The sequence below is a fragment of the Sminthopsis crassicaudata genome, chromosome 3, assembly GCF_048593235.1.
Source record: "Sminthopsis crassicaudata isolate SCR6 chromosome 3, ASM4859323v1, whole genome shotgun sequence".
NCBI classification, from domain to species: Eukaryota; Metazoa; Chordata; class Mammalia; order Dasyuromorphia; family Dasyuridae; genus Sminthopsis; species Sminthopsis crassicaudata.
Genome location: NC_133619.1, coordinates 162351601 through 162377744, shown reverse-complemented (window position 1 = coordinate 162377744; position 26144 = coordinate 162351601). Strand labels below are relative to the sequence as shown.

Below are 26144 nucleotides of genomic sequence, written 5' to 3'. Positions count from 1 at the left end.
ATGAGCCTTGTTGGTTTTTAAAAGAATTCTAGAACATTATACCTTTAGTGACTGTGAAGCAATCTAATAATATATATGCTTAAAGTATAAAATTAATTGGACGAGATCTAAATGAATAAGCTAGATGTCTTAAGATTAAAAAAATATGAATTTAAAAAATTTCTTAAACCAGCTAGTTTCTTGGGAAGTTTATTTGTGAAGCAACCTAACTTCACATGCCTCTGTTTTCTAAGTAATGTTTTTTTTCAGTCACCTTTGAGAGCTGCCTAAGCCTCTGAAAGGTCCCACAGCTAGTAAATGTCAGAGGTAGGAGTTAAACCTGGGTCTTCATGACACAAATGCCAGCATTATCCATTATAGCACACTGCTTTCCTATAACAAAACTCAATTAATAGATAATGTTAGTCAAGAACAGAAAGAGTGAATATTTCAAAAAGTAGAAATATACCGACCATCAAAGCTGCTATGTGGTTCAGTAGTTAAGAGTGTTGGATCTGAAGTCAGGAAAACTGGCCTCAGACACATACTAAGTGACCTCGGACTTGTTTGCCTCAGTTCCCCATCTATGCAATGAGCTGAAGAAAGAAATGGCAGATCTCTCCAGTGTCTTTGGCAAGAAAGGGACTCTTCACAAAGAATAGGATACAACTGGAATGACTGGAGTTAGCAATACACAAAACTCCAAATTTTGAAAATTAAATCCTTTAAAATAAACACGAACTAACCAAATAAGCATGGTTCTGTTAGCCAAGAAAGAAAAGCTTCCAAATAACTGTATTTTCTGGAATCAGAATGTAAGTCCTAAATAACTGCATTTAGTATACTGTTCCCCAAAATGTAACTTTGGTTCCATAAATGCCCTGGGGATTTGGGTGTGTCTTTAGACTTATGTGATTTTTTTTTTTTGCTCAACATTAAGTAGACCCCATTTCCTAAATTATAGTTTTAAAAAAATTTGACCTCCGAGCAACCTTTTATTCACATAACCAATCAACCAATAAGCATTTAAGCATCAAAAACAAAAAAGAAACAATCTCTGACCTGATGTCAGGTTGGTAAGAGCTGCTGAGGGCAACACATTCTAGTTTTTCTCCTAGACAGGAGGTCCTCCTAGACCCTTGTGATCTGGATGCCTAGAGAGGAAATGAAGTTTCTTTGTGTTAATATTAAGCTACAAAAAAAGAAAAAAATACAAATTGCAGATTACAAATGAATCAGCAAATTGAATCTTTGTCTTTAAAATGATTGCATTGCTATGGTCTTTGTCATTTTATTTATAAAGACCGATCCCACATAGTAGGTAGGTGCTTAATGAACACTTATTGAATTTAATTAAATAATCGCATAGCTGGTAGTCAGTTTTGTTTGTAATAGAATGTTGGATCTCTCCCAGTAAATAGCAATTTTTTGGTTTCCTAGGAAGCTTTCAGAGAAATGAATGGTTTCAAATAGATTTTAGATTTAGAATATCCTTGTGAATATCTGGGATCCTGAATGACCTTCAACATATACAAGGTTAAAAGCCACTGTTATCAGTTGCTTCTTAACCACCACCACCCTTCCTACTTCAAATAAAAATTTAAGACACAAAATGTCATTTTATTTAATAAACTTTTCTACTTCACACCTGAACAGTGCCCTCTGATCAAAGGAAAACATTTCCCCATTGCTGTTCAACTTTGACTTAAGGAGTGACAGCTGAATAAAGTCAAGGCCCCAGACATTGAAAGTATCCAAAGGAGCCATCACTAATGGTCAGTGTGCCAGGGAATCCACTGTGAAAGTGAAATTAGTATCAGCATGTTCCAGATCGAGACAGTCTGACTGAGGCCAGTGTTCAATAACATATGCACACTCCTTAGGATATCTATACTTAGAGAAGTGTTCTTTTATGAGGTTCCTAATACTTTGGGATTATATATGTTGTTTTAGAGCTGCATTAGTCACACTCCTGGGAAATGTGAGATTTGGTGCCTGCCCAGTTGATTGCTGAACTGCCTTGACCTAGAAAGTTGCTTTTTTTTTAATATTAAAATGCCATAAACCCTTTTGATTTTTTTTCATCTGTTTATTTTCAATCATTTACACCTAATCCTTAAAAGGTTTGCAGTGCTTATGAAATTAGACCCAAAATGATCAACTGATCTTTTGTTGACTTTCTATAGTATGAAAGTTGAGGAGGAAAATCCCTTTCCATGAAACCCATGAAAATGCTTAAAAACATATTTACTATAAATGCGTCTAACAGTAGTCACTTCTAGGGCAGGAGGGATGGGATAAAGAAAGAGTAAAAAAAGAAAAAAGAAAGAATTTACATGATAGTTTGTACATAATATTGTACATATTCAAATCATCTTTTTTATTGTAGTATAGCATGAAAAATCCTGTTTTACTCCATAAATTAAAAATAAAATAAAATGTAAAAATAGAATAGTATTAACAATATAAAAATCATTAGTGACCTTGAAGAGAGCATTTTCAGTTTAGTGGTGAGATCCAGAAACAAATAGTAGAAGATAACTTTTTATAGGAGATATGATCCCATTTGTCCCTTAAAATACTGGAAAAGACAAAATGAAATTAAGAAGGACCCAACTTATTAAGAGAAAAACAACAGATGTACAGGCCTTTACTTCAGCTTAACTGTTCCCACAGAAATGGTTAACTGAAAATCTTTGTGAAGATTGTAATCAAGGGCTCAATACCAATAGAGCCAACTCAATCACTTTTTCATATTTTCAAGATGAATTCAGTTCTATCAATTGTTTGGAATCTTATAAGATAAATTCTGTTCACTTAGTGTATATAATCATTATTATCCATAGCAATGGGCATAAAACCTAGTTCATGGGCATAAGAATATCTTAAATGAGAAAACTTCCAAAACCAATGCAAGTCAGCATTTTCTTGCCTAGAGCACTGAAAACTTCAAAGACTTGACTTTCTCAGGGAAAAACAGTATATGTCAAAGACAAAATTTGAATTCAGGTCTTCCTGATCTTGAAAACAGTACTACATGCCATCTTGCCCCAAAGAAAGAGAGTTTGAAATATAAGATGCATAAAAGGAAGTAGGGAAATATATAATTGAAAATGTATGTTGGAGCCAAAGTATGGAGAGTTTAAAATGCCAGGACAGAGGGTTTGAATTTTTTTAAGTAGGCCATAAGGAACTACTAAAGATTTCTGAGCAGGATATAGGCAAAATTTGAGCTATGGTTTAAGTAAATATTCTAGCAGCAGAATATGTAGTATGAAGGTAAGGAAGGATACTAGAAAGTAGGAGACCAGTTAGAAATCAATTATTATAATAGTTTAAGTAAGAGGTAATAAGAGCTTTAATAATACTATTAGCTAACATATATATAGTGTTTAGCATGTGGCAGGCACTGTACTAGGTGTTTAACAATTATTATCTCATTCAATCCTGGAGGCAAATGCTATTATGACCACTTTGTACATACAGAAATTGTGGTTAAATGGAGGAGGCTAATTGATTTACCCAGCTAATAAGTATCTGAGGCTGTTTTTGAACTCAGGTTTTCCTGAATCTAGGCCCATCATTCTATTCACTATGTTGCCTAACTATCTCTAAATAAGGTAATGATAATTAGAGCAAATAGGAAGAAATAGATATAAGAAACATTTCAGAGACAGAATCAGTGAGACTATATGAGTGATAGGATAACAAGGAGTATAAGAATGAGAAAGAAGTAGCTCAGAGGTTTTAAACAGATACTGGAAGTTTGGGGTTCCTATCCTAAGCAATAGGGTAAACAAGAAAAGAAAGAGACTGGGGGAGTAAGAGGAAAAGGAGTCTGGACTTGAACAAAATCTTCATCTATCAAACACAGCCTCCCCTATATTCAATTCCTTGTGGTCCCATTTGGGGTTTTCTTGGCAAAGATACTGGAATGGTTTATCACTTCCTTCTCCAATTCATTTTACAGATGAGGAAGGCAAACAGGGTGAAGTGACTTGCTCAGGGCCACACAGCTAATGTCTGAAGCCAGATCTGAACTGAGAAAAATGAGTCTTCTCGACTCCTGCCTGGCTCTGCACTCCATCCATCTACTATAACACCTAGCTGCCAGTGGTATTCATATTCCTTCCAAAATGTATCGATCTACTGACAGGACTCACATTTTTTTCCCTGAGTGTCACTTTTGTTTGAATGCAATTGTATAAGTTGAGTATATTACATAAAAGGACTTGAAATAAAGGTATATCATTTCCATCAATCACCCTTCTATTCCAAGACAAAGAAACTCTGACTGATGCCTGAAGAAAGCAAACTGCCAAAATCCACAGGTAACTTCAGGTAAAATGAGAGGAAGTTTCAGATGTTTCAGGATCAAGGCTTAACCTTAGTTGCTTTGATGAGCTCAGTAAAACTAGCTCAGATAAAGATATCTTCAGCGATTTCTTAACTTCTATCCACTGAGGACATGGACTACCTAATTTTTTGGCTCTTGGTTTCTTTTCTGGAGAGTATCTGTTTGGCTTTTGATTCCAACATATCTTTTAATCATGTCAAATTTTCTTTTTCTGTTCCTCAAAGATCATGAAGATGATTCTGTATCAATACAAACAGGTAAAAAACATGAGATAGTAGAATTCTCTGATCAGCCTAGAGAGAGTAAGATATAATAATAAAGAATAAGAGCTCAAAAAAGAAAAAAATAGAATAGTTGTCCAAAGGGTAGAGAACCCATGAGAGAGTAGTAAAATGTAGTTTCACTTTTCAAAGCTGTTCCAATTTAAAATCTCCTGTTTGAAACCTCTTTCTAAGCCAGCCTAAGAAAATGAAATCCATTCTGAATAAGGGATAGATAATTCTTTGGAAAAGAATATAATAGAAAATAGTCAATAGGGGAAAAGAAACTTGGACAGCTGTAGTGACAAAAACAAAACAGAGGTGGCAATGAATAATAAAATGTTTAGAAAGCTTCAAGATAACAAAATGTTAATGAGCAAAGAGTTGCATAGGCAATCTTCACATCCTGGATCAGCATGAGATAGTTCCTCTCACCCTAAAGGAGAGTAACTAAATATAAAGGAAATGTCAACAAGAAAGTCTTCTTTAGGTCTCTGCATCTAGCAGAATGCCACTTGAATGGGAAGTGCTCAATAAATGTTTGTGGAATTAATTAATGATTTGTTTTATTTTCCTCTCCAGATTATGATTTCTTATCTGTCCAGGTTGAATTTCATTTTCTTATTTTAAAACTTCTAATCTCTTTGGCTTACGTATATATATATATTATTATACTAAAATTACATGTTATCTAACATTTTAAAAAAAATCTATGAGAATACTAATAAGGATGGGAAACTATATCAATGGATCTTTTCTCTCTGTAATCATAATTTATATATTTTCTGTATTTCCAAACTCATTATACTCAAATCAAATTTTGTTCAGGTAGCATATCCTTCAAAAAATGAACTATTAGTAAAGGCTGCATGCATATTTTTGCATGAGAGAAAATAAATATGAATAGAAAGTTTAAAAAAACCTTGAATCTGGGAAAACTATGATGATATTTTTTCACTGGCTTTTAGCTATAGTCACCATCCCTCTCTCCACCTTTGACTCCTCTCTATTCACATTGTATTAGCTCAAGTGACCAGTGATAGTCAACATTTGTGAAGTTTATTTAAAACTGATCAAGGAAAAAGTGGCATTTTGGTCTAATAGATAAAATGGTAACTTTGGAAGTAAAGGCAAGTAAGCAAGTTACACTGATGGCTTTAGCTTGAAAACTCTGGTGTGAGTTAATTGTCAAGGGTTGATAAGAATGATGGTAAGTTTTTTATGCCTCCCCCTTCATGACATTGGGGTTAATATAACTTATCATCTCGTTGGGACTTTCAAAAGTTAAAAATATTTAGTAATGAAGTTTGAGCTTCATTTAAACAAACAAAAAAAAAAAAATCAGTGAGTGATCAGAGCCTTGACCTTTACAAAAGTCATACAGTAAAAGAATTGAATTTAATCAAAATGGATGGCTCAGTTAAATTAAGAAAAGACTGGCAGAAATGGTTTTAATTATTCTTCTTAGGTACTATTCTTCAGGCTCATTGCCAGGTATATTTTCAAAGAGAAAATAAAAATACAAATATAACATGCAAATGACTCCCAAACGTATTAGTATGTCTTAGAGAAATATGATAGGATTTTATTCTTCTGGTTTTTGATTTGCTATTTGTCCTCAAAAACTATCAGGTCATTCATAATTGTTTAAAGGGTTAGCAGTTGAAACTCTTTTGGTCTTGATTTGTGCTATCCATAACAAGGTAATGAGTGTATCTTTCCTAATATAATTTTGGCATCAGTGGAAGATATAGAGTTCAATGTCAAATAATAAGAAATTATTCAAGATTTCTGAAACCAAAATGGCATATAAGAAAATAATCAAGTTTCAAGCCTATGAAATAAAGAGATGAGTCTTCAGTTTTTTTCTAGGAAAGCAAAGTTTGTTTTTTAAATGATAGGATTAAATAATTATTTGATCATCTGCTGATTTTTTTTCCCAGTCTTTCATGTAGGAAAGATTTCTATGATTCTCAGAGTCTGATAGTGGCTAGCTCTTTTTTTGTAACAATATGTTATATTTGAGATTTATATGACTCAAAAGTTTTATGCATTTATATTTCATGTCTATTTTTTTTGTCTATTGCATTTTAGACTATATTTGTGACTTCGCTGGTATAGGAAACTCACACAAAACAAACCCTTCTCTTTCAAGATATATGGACATCTCTGAAATTTAACATTTTTAGAGAATTGTCTAAAAAAATGAGAAGTTAAGTAACTTGACCATGGTCGCATTACCAATATGTTGCTGACTAAAAACAGACACTCAGGAATTTTTTACTTCCATGCTTTAAGTTTATCTTTAGGGATCTTCCCTCCATTAAACCACACTTTCTCTCCTACCTAACATTATTGCAGTAGTACATGGTATACTCTAAAGTCCAGTGTTTCTAGCTTTTAACTAGGAGGAAAGAAAAAAAGGAGTAATATCAAGTATGAGCAAATAAATTTTTGTGTCAGATAGCAACAATCTAGACTGCTAAACTAATATTGTTTACCTGCAACTATTAGAACATAATGGAGGGTAGCTAGGTAGCACAGTGGATAGAGCCCTGAAGTCAGGAGGACCTGAGTTCAAATCTGATCTCAGACACTTAACACTTCCTAGCTATGTGACCCTGGGCAAGTCACTTCACCCCAATTGCCTCATTATGGGCTTGATATATTGAAAAACAGTCATATCATAGCAACCTAAAGAAAATCAGAGAGACAATCCCAAATATAAATAGGTTGTCACTTAATAATTCATACAACAGATTGCTCTAAAATTTATACCATAAAGAGATCATAATTACAAAATTGTTTTCACAGAATTGTAAAGAAATGCAGCACCATTAATTAAATCGACCAGCTAAACTCATGTTTGCTCCTGTGCTACTATATCCCATTGTTATCAGTCACTCCTTTTTTTCCCATTTGTCTCAGGAAAACAACATTTGTAGCTATTCTCCCTATCTGTCCCTCCCCCATAAGAAGAATGTCAAAAACATTCATAAGTGCCCTTACCTTGGCCTCTGAAAGAATCAGTCTCATTGAGACTCTGGCGGTTTTGTCAATTATATCCTTCAAGATTGGCTAGAGTGTTGAAGATGAAGCACTTCATTGATGTTTCCCTACTGAGCAGATTTTGACATTTGCTCAGGAAAAGGCCATAGCTACTGAAATAGCTTCTCTACAGATGAAAGAAATCCACGCTGATGGGAACAATATACAGAAGATAAATTGTTAATATTAATAATTTGTTAGTAATCAAAACTAAATAATAGTAATGCTATTACACCTGAGGGAGCATCTTAATTTCCCATGTTAGAGACACAGGACAGAGAAAGGAAAAAAAAGCACAGAAAGCAAGAAGGATACTTTACTATCATGCTAAGTGAATCAAACGTGTGTAAAGGCTATATTGGTTTTTTTTTAAAATATTTTAATAGTTTTTATTTACCAGATATTTGCATAGTAATTTTACAACATTGACAATTGCCAAACCTTTTGTTCCAATTTTTCCTCTCCCTCCCCACCCAGATGGTAGGTTGACCAATACATGTTAAATATGTTTTATATTTTTATAATAATATATTTTTATTTTTTATATTTATATTTATAATAATATAAATTAAATACAATATATGTACACATGTCCAAACAGTTGTTTTGCTGTACAAAAAGAATTGGACTTTGAAATAGTGTACATTTAGCCTGTGAAGGAAATCCAAAATGCAGGTGGACAAAAATAGAGGGATTGAAAATTCTATGTAGTGGTTCATAGTCATCTCCCAGAGTTCTTTCGCTGGGTGTAGCTGGTTCAGTTCATTACTGCTCTATTGGAACTGATTTGAATTATCTCATTGTTGAAGAGGGCTATGTCCATCAGAATTTATCATCATGTAGTATTGTTGTTGAAGTATACCACAGTCTCCTGGTCCTAAGGCTATATTGTTTTGACATAGAATTGATTTCAAAAAGGTTCTGTATGCCTGGGAAATGCTCATTTCAAGATCTAGCATAAATCAAAGATCTTCTCCAAGTCATACTATAAAAAAAGATCATGTTAGTTTTCATTGGGATAAATGCCTCAATGAAATGAGAATATTTGAGATCAAGTTCAGGCAGGTAGGTAACACAAATTGCTCGACTTGGGGTCAGAAAGATATAAATTTGAATCCTGCCTCAGAAGCTGATTAAGTAAGTGATGCTGGGCAAATTACTTAATTTCTAAAAGCCTCAGTTTCCTAATCTTAACAACCTAGGAGATATCCTCAACTTCTTCCCCTCCTTCATTACTCATATCCAAAAATTTGACAAGTCTTGTCAGTTTGAGATACAACTTTTGCTAAGTTCTTTTGCTAAGATTCCCTTCTCTCCATTCCACTCATCTGGCCATTATCTTAATTCAGGTCTACTTCACCTCTAACTTCAACTTTTGCGACAGCCTTCTGATTGGTCTTTCTTCTCCCTCTTCACAATTGCCAATGTGAGATTTCTAAAGGATACAGCTAACCATGTTCATTTCTCACTCTAGAAAATTTAATGGCTCCCTATTATTTCTTGAATAAAATACAACCTCTTCTGTTTGACTAGTAAAGCTCTACATAATCTGGTTCCTGTCTACATTTCCAGACTGATTTCACATTACTCCTCCTCAGGTATTCTCCATTCAAGTCAAACTGTCCTACCTGATGTGATTCCATATATAACATTCCATCTCATATCAAGCTATTGCATGGATCATCTACTTCTCGCCTCCTCAGCTCTTGCAAATCACTAGGCTCCTTAGAGTTCAGTTCAGATGCTACTGCCTATATGAAATATTTTCCATTCCTCTTGTCATTAGGGCTCCCTCCCTCTTGAAGTTACTTTGTATTCTCACATTTTTTTTCCTTCTCTAGATATCTAGTAGGAAGTGATGTCCATTTTTGGTTTGTTTTACTTGTATCTTTCTATTGTCATTGCCTTGCATGGTGCTTTGCAAAAAATAAAAAGAGATTACTTGGTCCAGTGAGAAAAATGCTGGATTTGGAGCCATAGAAACTAGCTCTGTCACCACCTATGTAATCTTAAGCAAGTCATTTTAATTCTCTGGGCCTCAGTTTTCAAATCCGCAAAATTAGAAGATAGACTTGATAACTTATAAGATGTTTTTCTAGCTCTGATCTATAATCCTATGAAGAATTTTTTTTACTTAACTTAAAATTTTTCTGTTGTTTTTAGAGACAAAGGACAAATTCAGAATAAACCAAACAATGATACCAGGTATAATCAAGTGCTTGATGGATATTGAATAAATAATAAACATTTCATTAATTTAAAGCAGCAAAGATCAATTGAAACTGGCAATAGCTAAAAAAGCCCTCATAGTGAAATTGAGTTTTGCATATAATCATTAAGAATGAAAGGAGCAGGAATAACATTTCATTCCTGGGAATCTTATAAGTAAAGGCCTAGAAAATTGATTTTTTTTCATCCTATAGGCATAAATTGTATTTACTTGAGGTTGACCCTCTTTAGACATATTTTCCATTTGTTGAGAATTATGGAATGTCAGACCTAGAAGGCTAATTATAGCAACACTTTCATTTTTAATGCCTTTAAGATTGTACAATGCATTATCTGAATAAAATGCAAGGAATCCCCATACCTCTTTCTTACAAAGACATTGTGCTGAGTGGACTAATTACTAAGTCTGAGTTCTAATCCCATTTTAACTGCAGCCTCACTGGGAAGTCTTCTCTGCATCTTTATTTGCTTTGAAAGATAATAATGGTTGTTTCCCTGTCCAGGATGTTAGGAGAGTTAACTAATCAATTATGAAACACCTTGTAAATGCAATTCAGATTGACTGATGCCTTCCTAAAACACTGAAGTTCAATCCACATCTTTAATCTGACAATTTAGAAGGTTGAAACTACAGAATTATGGCAAACCAAGCTAGGGCTCTCCAATTTGGTAATCACAGCTTTCCATGGATAATATAATTCTGTAAGAGCAACAAAAACAGTGGAACCAGTTGTATGAAATAATGCAGAGTAAAGTGAGCAGAACCAAGAAAACAATTTATATAATAACAATTTTAATAAAAAAAAACTTTGAAAATTTTAAGAACATTGATAAATGCAAAGACCAAATATGATTCCAGGGGACTGGTAATGAAGCATACTACCTGAAGTAATGGACCCAACATGTAGAATAAGATGTACAATTTTTGAGATAGGTAATAGGAGAATTTATTTTACATGACTATGCATATTTGTTACAAAGTCATTTTTTTAGTTTTTAGTTTTGGTTGGTTGGTTGGTTGTTTTTTCCACTTATGTAATTGATGGGAGGAATAGATAAGATAGGAATTGTAAATCAAAAAAAAAAAAAAAAAAGAAGAAAAAGAAGAAGAAGAAGAAGAAGAAGAAGAAGAAGAAGAAGAAGAAGAAGAAGAAGAAGAAGAAAAAGAGGTCCATTGAAGCATCTTTTTAAATATATATATATATATATATATATATATATATATAGAGAGAGAGAGAGAGAGAGAGAGAGAGAGAGAGAGAGAGAGAGAGAGAGAAAATAAAGGAAAGCTAGAAAGAACAGTCAAGTGAGACAACTTTGAAAATAATATCTTAAATTTTTATTATTTAAAATAAAAACAAGTTGCATATAATAGAAATCCTAAGTTCTCTCTCTCTCTCTCTCTCTCTCTCTCTCTCTCTCTCACACACACACACACACACACCCTTTCTGCTTTACTATGGAAATGGAAATGCCCATTTTATTTGGTATTTATTATATTCAGAATAATATATATGCATGTATATATATGTATATATACATATATATATACACACACTTTGTATATACTATGTCCAACTCTTTACAATGTGGTTCTGGCCTTTAAGAGAGCTGTTCTGATCTTGGGTTCATCAAATTTTAATCTCCCTCTCTATTCTACAACCAAAGCCTTTAGGCCAAGCAAAAACAACTTTAAATGGAAGTAAGAATTAGAGTTTCTTCTTTTACTGATTTTAATGTCCAGGATTGCCCAGGGTTTTTTGCTTGCTTTAATAGGAAGAATAAGGAGTAAGCAATCATTTCTGTTTGTCCTAGCATGCCTCTGAGCTCTGACAACAGAGTAGGATGAGCTAATTAGAGTCACTCCATCTCACAACCAATCTTCCTCTGTCAACAACCTGAGAAGCCCTTGTGGAAGGCTGAAAGCAGCATGGTTCAAATACTTTGCAAAATGAGCTTTTCCCAAAGGCTAATCACCCCCACACATCTCCCACCAGATGCTTGATCTCAAAACAAAGACTGAACCTAATATACAAACAAAAGGAAATGGGTCCAAAATGGAGTGCCATGATAGCTTGTAGTTTTTGCAAATATTTCTCTACTGTTCAACTCTTATATTTTCAATTACCAAGCCTTTTTACACATTTATTTCCTTTCTCCATTTTTTCTTTCTTTCTTTATGGGTGGGGATATAAATAAATAGGACTTTTTTGGACATTCCTTTCTCACACCAAAGATCTTCTATAGAAAAACCTTTTAAAAAATTCTGTTCTGTGTTCAACCAAACCTACTGGACTTGGCCGTCAAAATGGTATTTTCTAGTGATTTATCAAGGAGCACTTGCCTGTCTTTACCAAACACTGCAAAGAGCAAACATTTTGTAAGGCATCAGAGGATATGAACCTAGCAACTGCTATATATTGAAGGTGACCAAAGAGTCCCCTTTTTTCCCCTATCCTTTAAGTCTTTTATGTATCAAACAGCTGTAACTACTCCTCAGTGACTCTCATTTTATTAGAACTTTGTCAAAGGATAATTGAAAATAAACATTTCAGAATTCATTTCCTATAACTCACCCCAGTCTTTAGTAACTGCAACAAAAATTCTCCCATGTTACTTATGACATCTGTTAGTATCTAATTACATAATAGTTTTTAATAGGTAAATCAAATCATTAATCTTAGATGTTTATGTGGGAAGGAAAGAAAAGATATTAATAAGAAGCTTGCCAAAAGGCCCATCTTAAATATCCAAAAATCTCAAAAATCCGAAGCTGCTCCTCCTTCTAAACCAATAGAATGCCATCCTCAAAGTAACTAGTCTGCCAAAATCTTACTGCCTCATTGAATCTCCCTACTGTCCAGAACACAACTGAGGATGGAGTAAGTTGAAGTAGTGCTTATCTCAGATCTACATCAGGGCTACCTAGGTCAGAACTTTCCTTTGAACGGGTTTCAAAGTAAAACAAGATAAGAAGCACCTATTCAAAAAGGCTTCTTCCGCCAGTCCTGTGATGTGATAGAATGAAGTCTTCTAGTATCTCAGAGAGAGCACTTTCTTGTCTTTTCAGTAGACAGATAAGTAAACTTGCCAGGGGGGAAATAGATGGGGGGAAGGCACACTATAAGATAAGAGTTCTAAGGAGCTCTGTTCTCCCAAGTAACAAAGTGATTTTATTGAAAGAAGTTGGGGAGAAAGGGCAGGGCAGGGCTCTGAAGAGGTACATTAACTGTTTAAGGCCATTAAGGGTAAAAGAAACTACTAGAAAAACTAATACACAATTTACTAAAACTAAGTACACAATTTCCCATATGCACTTAAGGAGAATCTGGCCCAAGGAGATGAAGCTAATTTAGTTTTATAATACTAGTATTGGAAAAGAGCTACAGAATTGTTGTTGGTGATCCATATTGGTGGTGTAATATATCAGAACAGGAAATCTGAGTTTTAGGAGTCAGGGGATTGGAACTGTTAAGGTCCAAATCCTATATTTGAGCTTCACTGTACTCTGATCTGACTTCCTGGAAAGATATACTGAAAAGAGGAACCGTTTTTTGTTTATTTATTTTTGAGACGATTAGGGTGACTTGCCCAGGATCACACAGAAGTATTAAGTGTCTAAAGTTGGCTTTGAACTCAAGTCCCTCTGAATTCAGGGTCAGTACTCAATCCACTTTGCCAACTAGCTGCCAAAAAAAGAACAATTAAGGGGCAGACAATATTAGTTCTACTCCCCCTTAGTCAGTTAATAAACAATTATTAAGTGTCTACTATGTGCCAAGCACTGCACTAATTTCTGGGATACAAAAAATAACCTCAAAAGGAAAGTCCTGCTTTCAAAGAACACACAATTCAGTAATGAGGGCAAAATGAAAACAATATGTATGTGTATACATATAATTGTATGTAATCTATAGAGAGAAGGCATTGGCTTCCTGACATGAAGAAGGAGAAAGAGAAAGAAGAGGAAGAGGAGGAGGGAGAGGAAGAAGTGGAAGAAGAGGATGACAATAATAATAATAATAATAATAATAATAATAATAATAATATGACATTTGCATAATGAAGATGAGGAAGATGACAATAATAATAAGATTACATTTGGATAATGCTTTGAAGTTTTCAAAATATCTTACATACATTAATTCAGTGGATCCTTACAACTCTGTGGGCAAAGTACTAAAAATATTTTATAGACACTTTATAGACAAGAAAACTGAGCCTGGAAGAGTTTAAGACACTTGTGCAGAGTCTCACAATTTATGAGGCAGGGCTCAAACTTATCTTGTTGAGAACCAGTTTAGTGTTCTGTACACTCTATCATTGTGGCTCACTCCTCTTATCTAAAGGGACTTAATTTCTCTGGATACTGATGTTTTGTAAAACAGTGATGACTGTATTTTTCTCAAGACAGAGGGTTGACCGATTCTTCTTGTGCAGTAAAATAACTATGGATATGTAACATATACTTTAACATATATAACATGTATTGGTCTACCTGCCATCTGGGGGTGGGGTGGGAGGAAGGAGGAGAAAAGGTGGAACAGAAAGTTTTGCAAGGGTCAATGTTGAAAAATTACCCATGCATATATATTGTAAATAAAAAACTATTAAAGAGAGAGAGAGAGAGAGAAAGAGGACTGAAACAATTGATGTTCTAACATCCCTTCCATCTCTAAAAGCAGAGATCCTAGTTTTTCCAAATTTACATGAGCTCATTATCTTCTAAATTCTTTCTACCAAGTATTGTCTATCTAATTTATTTGACAATTAATCTTCTCTTTCCTTGTGGCATCTCTGCTAAGGGTATCCCCTAATTATTAATAGTCTTGTCCTAAAAGCTCATTTTAAGGCAGTCTATTCTTTTCCTCCATGGAATTAATACTCTAAGTAAGTGGTTTAGGGTCATAGATGAATCTACATGTATTATTGAAGTATAATAAAGTCAAAAAAAGATAAATGTTCCAAAATAATTAAAAATCCTATTGTTATTTATTTCTTATATTGGTATTATGGGAAAGTATATTTCAAGTCCCACCTTGGAATGCCATTCAGTGGAAGTAATGACTTGCTCTCCACTGGGAGCAAGCAGTGACTATTACTCTAGAAGTGACTTTTGTGTTGTCAGAGTTCTATTCGCTTCCCCTCTTCTAAGATACCCGAATCTTCTATTATGGAGTCCTAGAAGCTCCTGGAATTCTCTAAACTTCCAAAATTCTTATTAATGGAGCCCTACAGACTTCAGAGCTCAGAGTCAGCAATAAGGATCATCATGGATAAGAGTCCTTCACTAGAAGCTAAAGCCATTAACCCCAAAACTGATCCTTGGTGCCATCACTACTAGCTTTGTTGCCCCCTCCCACCACTCTCTAGAGATAATAGTAATCTCCAGGAATTTTGGCAAACATGCTGGCTCTAGAAGCAATGGAAGAAGCAGTGGTTTCAGGCAGCAATGATCCCTTTGTAAGCAGAGATATAGGCAAAATCAAGCAATTGTAATTTTTTTTGCTCACAGAAACAAAGAATTTGGGATTTGCAAAATAACTTTTAACTTTTATAACAGAATTTTATAATAGAACTTAAAACTTCATAAATGAGGCAACTAAGGCCCAATGAGGTGAAATAATAATAAATATATAACTAATAATTATATATTTTTAGTTTTCCAAAGAACCTTATTTACATGATCTCATTTAATCCTCAAAGCAATCATGTCAGGTAGATACTAATATTATCATCACTTTACAGAAAATTGAGAAAGGGAGCACATGACTTGCTCAGCCCTTACACAGCTAATAAATATGTGAAATAGAATTTGATCCCAGATCCCCAGCCCTCGATATATTATGCTACATTGATAGACTCTTCAAGCTACTTTTCAATCACTTATGACATATTCCTTAATATTATACCCTATTATTTTATTATAATTTGAGAAGTTTATAATGTTTCAAAAACTATACATTCAGAATGATCTCACATTCATATAACCCTAGAAAATTTTGAAAATGCTTTCTTTACAATAGCTCTGCCATTGGAAGACTGGGAAAAGTTTTTTTTTTTTAATTTAATAATTTTTATTTACCAGTTATATGCATGGGTAATTTTACAACATTGACAATTGCCAAACCTTTTGTTCTAATTTTTCCCTCCTTCCCACTCCCCAGATGGCAGGTTGACCAATACATGTCAAATATGTGAAAGTATAAATTAAATAAAATATATGTATACATGTTCAGACAGTTGTTTTGCTGTACAAAAAGAATTGGACTTTGAAATAGTGTACAATTAGCCTGTGAAGGAAATCCAAATTGCAGGCGGACAAAATTAGAGGGATTGGGAATTCTATGTAGTGGTTCATAGTCATCTCCCAGAGTTCTTTCGCTGGGTGTAGCTGGTTCAGTTCATTACTGCTCTATTGGAACTGATTTGGTTCATCTCATTGTTGAAAATGGCCACATCCATCAGAATTGATCTTCATATAGTATTGTTGTTGAAGTATACAACGATCTCCTGGTCCTTCTCATTTCATTCAGCATCAGTTCATGTAAGTCTCTCCAGACCTTTCTGAAATCATCCTGCTGGTCATTTCTTACAGAACAATAATATTCCATAATATTCATATACCACAATTTATTCAGCCATTCTCCAATTGATGGGCATCCACTTAGTTTCCAGTTTCTGGCCACTACAAAGAGGGCTGCCATAAACATTCTTGCACATACAGGTCCCTTTCCCTTCTTTAAGAACTCTTTGGGATATAAGCGACTGGGAAAAGTTTTAATGGACTTATATAACTACCAAGTATCAGAGCTGAGTGATTAATAATACAAGGTCTCTGAAAGAAAATTGATTGGAATTTTTTTGCATCTATAAGTTCCTTGGGAGCAGGAATGAGACTTATTTTACTTCCTTGTATATTCCACAGTATTTAAAAGTAGATGTGTTGATCTGATCAGAGCAATCTGACTTGGACAATCTGCTACATCATGACATCTTGGTTAAATCACTTTGGCCAATTCTATCAGTAGGTGATGATCTAGATGATCCTTTTAATTTCTTAGGTACTTTGACTACTATTAATATAGTAACCATGACCAGAAACTGTTCCTGTTTCTTCCATATATAAGTAAAACAAACTATCAGAATACTGCACAGAAAACTACAAATAATAACATACATGCTTAATTCTAGTCTCTTTCATTTTTATAGAATAAATTACAGAAGGTGTTAGATAGTAGCCTTTCAAGTCATTGCAGCTCCTAATGTCTTACTTTCCAAGATTATTTTCCATCTTCTCTATGAAATATATATGTGTATGTATGTATATATATATACATATGTGTATACTCACATAAGCAGGCATATATACACATAAACATATATGTACATAAACATATGCATTTAGCATGTCTTCATCGTTTAAATGTAATCTACTTAAGAGCAAAGAATATTTTTCCTTTTCTCAATAACCCCAATATAATGTCTGGCATATAGTAAGTGCTTAAAATGTTCACATATGAATTATTTAGGACAAGCAATCATCTTGATATGCCTTTTTTAAAATGAATGATTATTCAATTTTTTAAAAAATTGTTAAATCTTTTTATTTTTAGAACATATGCAAAGATAGTTTTCCACATTCACTCTTTCAAAACCTTGTGTTCTAAATTTCTTTCTCCCTCCCCTCTCTCCATTCCCTCCCCTAGATAGCAAGTAACTTAATATTTATCAAACATGTATAATTCTTCTATACATATTTCCACAATGATCTTGCTGCACAAGTAAAATCAGATAAAAAAGGGAAAAAAAATGAGAAAGAAAACAAAATGAAAGCAAACAACAAAAAGTGAAAATACGTCCCCACATTCCTCTCTCTGGGTGCAGATGGCTCTCTCCATCACGAGACCATTTTGCTGCCCCAAATTACCTTGCCATTGAAAAGAGCCACATCCTACAGAATTGATCATCATATAATCTTTTTTGTTGATGTGTACAATGTTCTCTTGGTTCTACTCACTTCTCTTACATATGCTTATTTGTGTGACAGCAACAGTGATGCATTTCTATATATCTGTTGACAATAGACAGACTCAAAGTCTGATTTTGACCAGAAGAAACTGGTTTGAGCTGTTTTTTCCACCTTTATTTAGTACTATATCTTTTGAATGATAAGTTTCATGATGTAAATACATTTCATTGCTCTCTTTTATGGAGTTTTTAACTCTGTGATATTTTATGCATGAATATTGCTCCAAGGAAATTTACAAAAGTTGTGATTTGTTAAAGAAAAAATTGTAATGACTGTAAGAGAGATTGCATTGGTTATTAGCATGAGGAGGCCAGATATTCAAGGATTATTCAATTTCCAATGAAACAATAACAGCTCCAAAAAAGTATTACAGAAAATGAAAAACAACATGAATTGACAAGATATTGTTTAAAAATAGCCTAATCAATCCTTTTAAAAGTTCACAAATCTTTAGAGAGACCCAGAGAGTAGAAAGATTATTATTTATTACTTTATAGTCTGGCACAGGTTTCTTGTAGTTGGAAGAACAGAAAAGATATCAATATTTTAAAAATATATTAAGTACAGTAAAGAAAAAACAGGTACTACCAAAGATTTGGTAGAAAGAATTGAAAAAGATAATTTTTCCTGGTGAAATTTATCTTACCATTTAAAGTTATAAAAAAAAAAAAAAAAAAAACAAACAAACAAACAAACAAAAAACCATTGTCAGGCATACAGGTGAACCTTTAAGATTTGGACAGCTTCACCAGACTGTAAAACTTCCACCCAAAAGATGCTTAGAGGATTTTTGCTTCCAGTGAACTAGAAATCTTGACACCATGGAGGGAATGATGGACTCTGATAAATATATTGATATAATGAGAAACAGATGTGCTGCAAAATTACAGATTCTACCAAATGGAGATGGAAGACTGTAGCATGACCTTGTGCTTTGCCACATGCTACAAAAAATTAAGACATTTATCCAAGGAAGCGATACAAACATGTGTCAATGGCCTGGGGATGCCCCTGATTTAAACTCCATAGAAACCCCATTATGGGCTATAATTAACAGAAGACTTGGAAAAATGTTGTTTTTCAAAGCCATCCTTAATGTTCCATGTGAAATGTGGTTTCATGACGGAAAAATTAAAAAATATATATGTCAAAATTATGAGAACTCAATGACAGATATGCTATCAAAAATATATATTACATTAATTTTAATGGAAAAAGTTATGTTGTTCAGTTGTGTGGTTTTCTTGCCAAAGATACTAGAATGGTTTCTCTTTTCTTTTTCCAGCTTATTTTATAGAACTGAGATAAACAGAGTTAAGTGACTTGTCAAGTATCACACAGCTACTAAATGTCTGAGGCTGGTTTTGAACTCCTGAAGATGATACTTTCTGACAACAGGTACAGCCCTTTATACATTGTACCAACTAGTTACCCAACATATGTTGAAAGACAACACATTGTTTTGCTTTGTCCCAATTAATTCACCCATTGCTATAACTATTTGTTCATTGAACAAGACATCATCTGTAAAATGAAGAGACAAGAGGAACTTATTTTACAAGACTGTTATGAGGAATAATGAGATATTATATGTAAAATGTATTGCAAATCTTAAAGTATTATATAAATGTTAGCTATAATTACATCATGATGATAGTGATGTAACAAATTCCCCTCTCCCCCAATTCTCTGAATATCAGGTATGTTACATTTTACCCCCAAAGTTCTCTTATATCCTTAAGGAATACCCAGTGTCTACCACTGATTCAGGCCTACACTTTTTGTGTTCCCCAAAGTTTAAGGGTCCCTTGTCCCCCAGCTTCATTTAACTACTTTCCGATCAGATTAACTTTTACAAAGAAATATTTAGTTATTACAAATATACAAATGCCACCTCTTTCCAACAACTAGGGAACACTATAAATGCCCTCCCACAATGGTTGGGGGGAAATAATCTTTCTTTATGTTTTACCAGTCTCTACAAAAGGGATAGGGTGTGGGTTCATAGATTAACTCATTTCCTTAAAGCTGTCAAGTTCCAAGTCCATAGTTTTCTGAGCTTTTAACTTAGTCTTACAACCTGGTTTTTCAAGGTTTCTCTATTGGTCTGCCAATAATATCTAGACTAGAATCCTATTGCCAGGGTCACCGTGGCTGTTCGCAATCCACAGACTATATTGCCCTTGCTTAAAACTAAAAAGGACAAAACCCCTAATCCTATTTCTTGGGGCTTAAAACAAGAGAGCTTTTAGGCACCCAGATCAATACCTACTACAGGTGAATAAAATTTTTACCCTCTAGATACTGCTGGAAAGAGAGAAAGAAATTGTTATAATTTTATACTTTTAAAGATGCATTCATCCTATTCGTCTATACCTCAAATGGAAAAAGTTTCCTCCTATTCATATGGTAGGGGAACACAATTCCCTTGCTTCTTCCAAAAGCAGATCCCCCCTATTTCTCATGGGTTTTTCAATTTTACATGATTTGAGCATGAGCAACCAACCTCCATTATAATTGATATTATTGTTGCTGTTGTTATGTCTATGTCAGGGTCTTCACCTAAAACCCTTTCCACTCAGTGCCTGTCCACCAAGAGACCAGGACTAAAAGTCCAATACAGAAATTTCACCTATCAGGAGACACAAGTGGAACAAAGTGTTGGGGGGGAACGATTTACAAATAAATTATATAAGAACCAGCAGATGGCCCTAACCCCTGCTGAATATTGCTTTTACAGAGCTGGCCTTATTCAGCTTCCCAGTGTTACGGTGAACTCTTCATGCAGAGCATTGGGCAGAGCAACACTAGGAAATGTGGTCTAACAGTCAGTAAGCTACTCCTTCTACCTTCATACTGAGTTACTTGTACTCCAGAACAGGCCAGGGTCTTTGCTTACTGGTTTCAAGTTAATCTCATCACCTCTGAAAGCAGAAGTCTAATAATAGGGGTACTGCTGGTCTACCTGAGTTCTGGGGCTAAAGATCTTTGGAGGGAGATTTGTGTTGGTCAAACCTGAGATTTGCTGAGGTGCACAAAAATTTGTCTGAAGCACAATGAGCTGAGACCCCACCTTCCTTTGAAAATAGATGGGACTATAACCAGAGAACCAGCTGTGACAGCTTCAGTCATTCTCTTGCTTGGCAGCTGTGCTACAGATGGCTCTGTTGAAGGAAGCTGCTTTGCTTCCCTCAAGTGCTCATAAGCTGTTCTTTGTCACACAGATCTGTTCAACAAGAGAAGCAGACTGCCAAGGCCACTCTCATATGATTCCCTCCAGTCAAAAACATTTCTTTCTTTCTTTCTGTTTTTTAAGTGCATGTCATAATCTTGACTTGAGAGGAGAATGCTAAGGACAGAGGTGAAGGAAAGCTGCAAAGGGCAGAACAGGATTGCTCATACAGCATACACGCTCATTTTTCATTAAAAGGACAAACTACGTCAAGTATACTTTACAAAGTCAATTTAATCAGCCCAAATCTTTTTGATTACTAAGCTATGTTTTGTTAAAGATTTTGAATTTAATGCATACTTTTGTGAGTGTGTCCATATGTCTTAGCTCAATTTGGAGGCCTTTGATTTTCAATGTAAAAAAAATTATTATCCTACTATATTCTAAAGATTGAATATCATAAGTAGAGTGAAAAATTATATTGCATAAATCCTTTTGGCAAAATAATACAAACATGCCACAAAAATGTTCTATTTTTAGCATTTTTTAACATTATAAATACCAATCAATGGTATGCTTCACAGTGTGTCTCCAACCTACCTTTCTAATCTGACTTTAATCACCTTTGCCCATTCTATATCCCAGTCAAACTTAACTATTAGTCCCCTGATTTTCTCTTGCTCTTTTCCTTTCATATACTTCTGCAAGCCTTCTGTGCTTTCATGGAACTTTATCTCTATTAAAATCCTTCTCAGGTATGAACAATACCTTTGTAAATTTGATCTGCATTGACATTTTTTTCCATCATTTTCTTAAGTCTAGACAATCAAAAAAAAATAAATACCTAATTTGTAGTGTTTGCTAATTTCCCAAGTGTAAATTCCCACACTGAAATTTTGATAATCAGTTCTCCTGCTTTGAACTGTGTGTAGCTCAAATTAATTTTCAGGATCCTTAACCCACTCACCATATCTCCATTCTATCTTGTAATGTATTTTTATGCACTATGTTATTTCTCTATTAGGTGGTAAGTTTCTAGAGAGCATGGAACTTTGTATTATATAGTTATATATAACTAAATCTAACACATTGCTGATATCTCATGTAAAGTCATTTCAAATACATTAAGGCATATATCATCTTCTATAAGCAGAACATCTCAACTTCCTTCAATGGATTCACATATGACAATGGATTCAGCTCTTCTAACATACTTGTTGCCTTCCTCTAGATACTCTCCAATGTAGAACTAATCATAATGCTCTATCTGTGGTCTGGCCAGTGGAAAGTCTATCCAGTATAAAGATCATCTCCAAGCCCCAGACTAGGTGCACTTCCTTCTGCAAGTTTATGGAAAGACATGAGCAAGACACATAGAATGGAAAGGCATGGAAGGTTGTAATTGCTCTCACTGAAGGAAATACTCAGATCAATGAAGTTACAAATCTATTTTGAGTTTTTGAGTGAAATGAGGAGGTTGAATTTGGTGATAGTCAAGGTTACTTTTAATTCAAATAACTTGTAAATCTACAAAACTAGGAATGTAGCTGGATGGACAATCCATTGAGTTCGCCTAACAATGCCCTGGGCAGGCATTGCTTATGAACCATCAAATGGATTCAGAGTTGAGTAGGTAGAATAAATGAAATTGAATTTCACTGGAGACACTGTACATCACCCTCAGTGATCTCAAGCTTCTTGCTCTCACAAAAAGCAATCTCTTTAGCAACAATATTCTTCCTTGTAGCTTCTAAATGTTGGTGTTTCTCATGAATCTATCCTAAATTAGGGTGAGGTAGAAAGAATGCTGAACTTAAATTCTGAAATCACCTGGACTCAGTTTTTGTCATTAACACTTACTGGATAGCTATTGTCAAATAAGTTAACTTCACTTACACTTGGTTTCTCCATTTGTAAAATGAAAATAATTATCTTTACAGAATTGTGGTGAGAATGAAATCAAATTTAATATAATTACAGCACTTTGAAAACCTTGAGAGGACGTATAAATTGCAGATCTTCTAAGTCCTGCCAGAAACCATTCACATATGAGTGAAAATCAAAGAGCATAACCAAACCAATAGCTGAGATAGGACTAATGTTTGTCTGATGCAGCATCTTTCCTCTCCCTTCAACATGGAGACTTTGTCTAAAAAAAAAAAAAAAAAAAAAAAAAAAAAAAAAAAAGACTCAGCTGCCTCTAGGTTCTGATTGACCTATATATCTAATTGTTCCCCAGCTTGCGTTTTCTACTCTTTCAATCACCTTGGAAAAGGTCTAAGGCAATGCTGCCACTGGGATTCTATTGCTCCAGCTTTCCTGAAAATTTATCCTAGCAACATAAGGATAGATATATTTTTAAATCCTAGCTACATGGAGTCTGGATCCCACAGATTTGGTCCATTCTGAAGTTCATTTGAGTAACCTTACTTTGTGCTGCTAAGTGTGTTTCTATTTGGAAGTGAAAGAACCTAAGTGTCTTTGTATTTTTATTGTATATTCTTGCTGTGCCCCAGCAAAGTAAATCTTTTTGTGTTAAATGCACAATGGTTTCAAAGTGCCTTCATTTTGTGCTAACATTGGGACAGAGTTCAAGTCTTAGGTCACAGAGATTGCCTGTAATATCCAATCCAATAAACATTTATTAAGCACCTACAATGTGCCAGACACTGGGCTAAGCACTGGGGAAATAATTAGTAGAAAGACAACTCCTGCCCTCAAAAAGTTCAAGATCAGAAGTAAGGAAAATAGAAATGCGATGGTGGGGGGGGAGGTCAGATGCAAAAAAAAGGAGTGGGAGAAATTAACCCTTGAGAGCTTGAACTTCAACTCAAAAAGCTCCTTACAAATTCATTTGTTGCCTATACTGACCTCTGGTAGCAGGTAACTACTATTCCCACCTCCTTGTTTCAAATCTTTTGTCCTAAAATGATGAAATCTCCCTTTCTCCTTTCCTTCTCTAATTCTTTTATCTTCCCATTTAATTCACCTTTTCTACACATTTCAGTAGATGAAAATTATAGATTAATTGATAGCTTGATTCAGCTGAACTCAATGCATGTTTATCAAGTACTTTCTATATTATATGATACTCAGCAACACAAAGATGAAACAAAATGTTCCTTTTAGAGGAGATTATAATTTCATCCTTTGTATAATAATTCATATTTAAGATTTAGAAGTATTTCTCATAAAAACTTGGTGAAACACATAGTTCAAATATGATCTTCATTTCACATAGAAGAAAAATAAAAATTACTTACCGATAGACATGTAGCCAGTAGGTATGAGAGTCCAAGCCTTTATCTGACCTCGATTTTAGCACTTTTTTTCATCCTACCCTGCTGTTTCCCAAGGTATATAGCATATATAATATATGTGAATATAAAACTATATAAAACAAAAGACTGATTAGCCAAAGAGTTTGTTAGGAACATGTATAAGAAAGCTATTATCGATGTTTAGTGAGCTTGATTCTGGGAATATTCCATTTTAGAGTTATATACAGGTATTCTATGACAGTTTCCAGTATGCTTACTGCACATGCCTTATTGAGTTATTCCTGACCAATCAGATAAAAAAAACTCCATAGAGGTAGCTCAGTCTCTTTGCTTTCCTACTGGCAAGCTAAGACAAACTTCAGTGTGAACCTCTGAGGGAGATAGATACCTCAGATCCTCTCTCACCTACAACTAGAATGAATTGTGAACATATTGGCCTGTTGTTGCTTCTATTTCTGCTTTTATTTTTTCCTGATCTTGGATAAGAAAGTATTTGAGATGACTGCAACTTTGTAAGCTCACAAAGGTCAGCAGTGAGAGCTGTCAGATATCCAGAAACCAGGATCCATACTAGAGTTTTTCCAGCAAAACATTAGAAGTAACCTTCTCTACCCAGTCCAGAAGTGAATTGATTCTAACATGCTATGTCTTGCTGAAGCTCCATTCAGAAGTGTATTTTGTGTACTGCTTAGCAGTTAAGTTTGAGCCTACTCTCCCTAGAAACCAAGATGGACTGTGCTCTCAATTCAAGAAGAATAAGTTTATACTTTTATGTTTGCTCTATCTTCTGAGTAAATATTCCTTTATAAAAGATAACCAATATTAATTGGTCAAATTGACAGTGAAGTGATAAAGATATTATTAATATGGAAGAGATACTGATGAGAACTAGGTGAATGAGATTGAGGGGAGGGGAGAGGAACAAAACAGAATAGGATTAAAACCAATAGGATTAGGACACTTTAGGCTCTCCGGGATATTCCTAAAATCTTGAGAGGGAGATGGTAGCTACCTTGTTTGTAGGGCACCTAATTCATCAGTTAGAACAAAAATGGGAATAAGCATCCCTAAAATTTGTATCAACTATATATTTAGATATTAAATGTAATATAATAAGAATATAGCATAGGAAAAAAATCCAACAGGTAAGAGAATCAAAAAGATATAAATAATAAGCATCCCTAAAATTTATTTAAACTATATACATATTAAGTGTAATATAATAAGGATATAGCATAGAAACAATTCAAACAAGTAAGAGAATCAAAGAGATATAAAGCACTTATACCTAGAAGGCTAGGAATCCTCCAGAAATAAATAAATATTTTGATAGGTGGAAAAGTAGACAAAGAGAGGAGGGGAGAAAGGAGAGAGTCAGAAGCATAGATCAGTACTGTGAATATTGAGAGGAAGAGGGAAGCTGACACAATATACGCACCAATAGTCACACACAAGATAAACAGAAACAGATCTTGTTTTGGGTCAACTAAAAAATCTGATCTTTTAACTACGTTTGGCAATGTTATTAGTCTTTTTTCAATTAAAACTTATTTACAACTCCTCAATGATGGATGAGATTAAAACTCAAGAGTATTTCATAAATTTGTGGCAATGTTGTTCACAATTCTATTAAAAAATGCTTTATGAAAGATCACTGGGATCCTTTGATTTTCAATGTAATAGTCCTTTGTTACTTATATATTCCTTTTGAGAGATGAAAACTTCCCACTGACAAATTCAACAATTGTTATATTAACCTACTGCTTCTTCTAGAAAAACTTCCTGA

General features: G+C 34.2%; 1 long non-coding RNA gene across 1 annotated transcript in view; it reads right to left on the bottom strand.

The window, feature by feature from the left end:
* The window catches only part of LOC141560788 (uncharacterized), a 69846-nt gene that overhangs the window by 4464 nt on the left and 39238 nt on the right, over nucleotides 1-26144 (bottom strand). Inside the window, exons 3-4 of the long non-coding RNA XR_012487813.1 lie at nucleotides 7606-7793; nucleotides 1042-1133 (exon numbers count right to left, since the gene is read on the bottom strand). This is a non-coding gene — a long non-coding RNA (uncharacterized LOC141560788). The remainder of the gene's footprint in view (nucleotides 1-1041; nucleotides 1134-7605; nucleotides 7794-26144) is intronic.